The following is a 4803-nucleotide window of genomic DNA, read 5'->3' as shown; positions in this document are numbered from 1 at the left end:
CGGCGGCCCTTCCGCGCCCCGCAGCGCCGGCACCGGGAGGAGCGGGGGGAACCGGGGGGCACCGGGGGGAGCGGGCACGGCGAGAATGGGGTGCGGGGAGTCTGTACTCCCGAGGAGGGGTACTCCCCTCCCCGCCGTGCCCGCTCCCCGCGCCGCCCCTGCACGCCCCGGCCCCGAGGCGCGTTACCGTGGGGGCAGCGGGAGGCGCCTCTGGTGGGTCTGCGGGAGCGAAGGGAACGGCGAATGGAGGGTGGCACCCGCACCCCGGGGAGCGGCGTGGGGTGCCCAGCGCCGCACACGCCAGCCCCGCGGGCGGGGGTGCAGCTCCACAGCCCCCTTGGGGTCCGTCCACAGCCCGCTTTGGGGTCCGTCCACAGCCCGCTTTGGGGTCCGTCCACAGCCCGCTTTGGGGTCCGTCCATAGCCCGCTTTGGGGTCCGTCCACAGCCCGCTTTGGGGTCCGTCCCTCTCGCGTTTGCCGGCACGGTGCGGAACGGCCACTCGAGGCAGTCACAGCCCCTCAGCCGCCGGCAGCGTCCCTCGGGGGTGTGAGGGTGGAACTGGGTCCAGGTCACGGGGGGATGGAGGGTGGGCTGCGGGACCGGGAGCCCGGGTTCCCCAGTGTGTCTCGGCAAGTGGTTTCAGAGTGCAACACTTGGCTTCTCTCTCTGCTCCCGAGTGCCGTCTGAGGCACTGGCGGTCTCCCGGCTGGAATAAATGCCGTGGCTGCTGCCATGTTCCGGCAGCACGGGCACAGCCTGGCTGGGATTGGAGGCCTGGACAGGCACAGCGAAGCGGGAGCGAGGAGTAAATCACTGTCAGGAGAAGCCAGGCAGGCTCATGGTGAAGATGGAATGAGTGACAGCGCTGGCACAGGGAGTGACAGCTGACAGGGCAGGGATCAGCATCCCAGAGAGCCTGGGCCGGCACCAGAGCTCGGCGACAGCCGTGGTGATGCTGAGGGGTCATTGTCACTGTGGGCATGGGTGAGATTTTCCCTTTGGGAGCGTTTAAATCTGTGGTTAATCCCTGAAGCACCCCGCGGGGAGGAAGAGGAGCAGGCAGCAGGGTTCTGATGGGTTTAACCATGGGCAGGGGAGATGGGCCAGGATAGGAGCTCCTGTGTGAGATCCTGGGGAGATCCCCCTGCTGCCACCTGCTCTTGGGCACGGGCACGGCTGTCACAGGCTCCAGGGAACGCTGAGGAGCTCTGGGTCTGCGGCGCTCCTCCAACACAGCTGAGGCTGAAGGAAAAGCTGTCACGGTGGAGCTCATCACCCCACTCCCCTGATCCCGGCGATCCAGCCGGGAGATGGAAGAGCTGCCTCGGCAGAGCAGACTGGATGCCACGGTTTTGCACTATAATCTGATTTTCCAGGACAGCTGCAGTCAATAGAGGCTGAGGCCTGGGAACAAAGTGCAGTGCTGGAAACATGTGTGGGCTGCAGGTTTTTAACCAGTCCCTGAGCCGCGGCCGCGGTGCGGCTTTTCCTGGCGGTACCCGCTGGGAGGAAGGGGGTACACCCTGCCCTGGCACCGCACCTTCGGGGCACGCCCGCCCCGCTGCCGGAGGACTTTGCCCCGCTCCCATCCCCGGGTGAGGAGGATGGAAATCTCCATCAGCGGCCCCGCGGCCCGGAGCAAACAAAGCCAGCTGTTTATCGCCGCCGCATCGGGGCAACGCCGGAGGATCGGCGGCAGCAGCCGGGAAGCGCTCCCGGGTAACTCCGCCTGTCCAAGGGTGGTGTGCGCTGCCCTGGCTGCCGCAGGGCTGATCCCGCTGCCCCCAGCCCCAAAGCCAGCCTGGCAGAGCTCGGAGCACCGCGGCGAGAGCATCTCCGGCAAGTTTGTGTGCTGGAGGAAAGGCGTGCGCAGAGGCACCGCCTGCTCAGAATCGCAGTCACGCCTGGAGATGTTGCTCCTCAGATAGTTACAGGAACTAATCAGATAACGGCAGCTGAACTAAGGGGGATATGTTTGCTAAAAATAGCTTAATGGAACAACAGACGCCTGGAGATACGGCGTGCCTCGGGGAAGCGGGGCTGCGGCAGCTGGCAGGGCTCTGAGCGGGGCTAGCTGGCACTCCGAGCCATCTACAGATATGTAAATTTGTTCTTAAAGGCAGAAAAGCAGCTTGTCCCCATCAGGGTGGTCAGCCCAACGGGGCCGTTGTGCTGCTGTATCAATGTGAGCACGGAGAGGCAGATGGTGCCACCAGTGCCACCTGTGCCAGCAGCCATGGGGATGGCACCTGCCTTTTGCTCAGCCAGCCCTGCTAGGGAACAGAGCTCTGCACAGGGCTGGAGACACCAGGAGCCCACCCGGGGCCCAGCGCCGTGCTCTGCACAAACACTGCGCCTCAGGGCTTTAAATCTGGCTGTTTTCTTTGGCGTGGAACTTGGCAGGGTTCTGTGTGCCAGAAGTTCCATGCCGTGCTCAGAGCCAAGCGAGATATTTCGGTGTGAGGCCTTCCCTCCCTGCCTCCTGCCGCTGCTCCAGGTTGTTCCAAAGCTGGCTCGTGCCACAGCTGCCCCCACACTCCCCAGCCTCAGCTACTCTGTGCCCCGGGCCTGGCCAGGCTCTATCCATCCCTGCTTCTCCCAGCAGCCTGCCCAGCCTGCTCCCCTCCTGGTGCCAGCTCCTGGTGCCAGCTCGGAGGGAGCAGAGCTGTCTCTCCAGCAGGCAGCCTGCAAGGACGAGCTATTCCCACCAGGCACCATGTCAGCTGTGCCAGCTTGGAAGACCTTCATCTTCCTTGCATGGTGACTGCAGGAAGGATGCTGCAGGCTCTTTCCATGTGCTGCTCGTGGTGCCTCTGCTGTCACCTGCTGCAGGGCCACCAGCCAAGGGTTGGGGGCTTCTCTGTCTCTGCTGGGTGCTGGTGAAGATTTTCCTCAAATCCTGGGGTCAGTTTTGGGCCCTCCATGACATGGAGGAGCTGGAGCGTGTCCAAGGAAGGGAACGGGACTGGGGAAGGGGCTGGAGCTCCAGGAGAGGCTGAGGGAGCTGGGAAGGGGCTCAGCCAGGAGAAAAATGGGATCAGGAGGAATTTCAGTCCCTGCACAACTCCTGCCAGGAGGGGACAGCCGGGGGGTCGGGCTGTGCTCCAGGGAACAGGGACAGGAGCAGAGGGAACGGCCTCAGGCTGGACCAGGGAGCTCAGGGTGGATTTTGGGAGAATTTCCTCCTGGAGGGGCTGCCCAGCCCTGGCCCAGCTGCCCAGGGCAGGGGTGGAGTCCCCATCCCTGAGGGGATTGAACAGCCCTGTGCATGTGGCACTTGGGGACGTGGGACAGCGGTGGCTTTGGCAGTGCTGAGGAATATTTGGGCTGGATGGACTTCAGAGGCCTTTTCCAACCTAAACCACTCTGTGACTCTTCCAGACTCGTGTAACTCTGCCAGCCCTGCTCAGGTCCTGTGCCAAGGGCACACAGAGCTCTGGCTCCAGCGTGGCTGTAGAGGGAGAGCCTGAAGGCAGTGCCATCACCTGCACGGCAGGCGTGGGAGGGCAGCTGGGGCTCCTGGGGCTGCCAGGCAACCCCAGAGAGCTCAGTTCCACCCTAGAGGGGAGCAGACATCCCCCGGAGAGGTCAGACAGGGGGGACAGCCCTGCTGCAGCCAGCACGTCCCCATGGAGGGCACAGGGAAGCAGAGCGAGGTGCCCAAGGCAGGGGGCACAGCTGGAGCTGGATGCCAGCTCCCTGCCAGGGCGGGCAAGGACTCTGCTGCCTTGGGAAGGGCCCAGCCCACGCAGCACCGAGCAGGCACCGTTCCCTCCCTCGCCAGTGATTGTTCTTCCCTCCCATCGCTCACTTACCTCTGAGCACTTCAATCTCATCGCCTTTGTCAGTGTCGCTGGCTTTTAATTGAAATTCCTCAGACATCTCCTCATCAGCGCAGCCCATCAGTGAGTTTTGTGTGGGAAGTCATTGTTTTCCTTCTGCAGCTGTGAAAGTTAAATTCCAGCGTTTTGCTCGGAGACTGCTTTTGTCTCTTCCCTTTCTTGCACTGCCAAGCCCAATCTTACAATCGCAACCTCTTTCCTTTGTCTGGATATTTCATTTTCCATCTCTCCTCTGCAGAGTCCCTCTGGTTCCATCTCGGGCTCCTTCACTTCTCTGGCCCATCCTGAGGGGCAGCTCCCACCTGTGGCTCCCTCCAGCCACTGCCAAGTTTTCCCTGGGGAGCTTTGGAGAGCCCAGCCTGTTTCTAACTCTTTATTTCTTGGCGTTCAAATCCCTAAGAGAAGCATCCAGCTCCTCAGCAGGGTTTGGACACCGTGGGGCTGGGCAGACATGGAGCTTCCAGCATGTGCAGCTCAGGGGCAGAGCCTGAGCCCTCCTTCCCCCACCAAACTGCCCCTTTAGCCCCTTCTCCCTCTCCAAAAGGCAAAGGCAGGCAATGAAAACACCAACCCCAAGGGTGCTCAAGAGGAGGACCCACAACGGCAGCAAAACCATGGGCAGCAGGAGGACGGGATGGGGGCTCAGCCCCCTCCTCTGGAGCAGAGCTCTTCTCTAATGTCCCCATGGCATCCCCAGGGAACCTCGGTGCTGCCCTGGGCCCCCACTGCCCCCTCCCACGCATAAAAGGGTGATTGTGCCAGGTGCTAATGAGCCTGCACTGGGCTGAGGCCAGGAAAGGAATTTTCCTTGTGCCAAGACAGACAGGAGCCAAGGTCTCAGGAGCAGAGGGCCGAGCGCAGGGCAGTCCCCAGCTCAGCAGTCACCCACGAGGACTTTGAGACAGGAGGAAGAGTTGGGTGTTCAAAAGGCCTTTGAAACAGAGGAAGGGCAGAGCAAAT

The sequence above is a fragment of the Pyrgilauda ruficollis genome, unplaced genomic scaffold (assembly GCF_017590135.1).
Source record: "Pyrgilauda ruficollis isolate IOZ18807 unplaced genomic scaffold, ASM1759013v1 scaffold122, whole genome shotgun sequence".
NCBI classification, from domain to species: Eukaryota; Metazoa; Chordata; class Aves; order Passeriformes; family Passeridae; genus Pyrgilauda; species Pyrgilauda ruficollis.
This window is presented reverse-complemented; position numbering follows the sequence as displayed.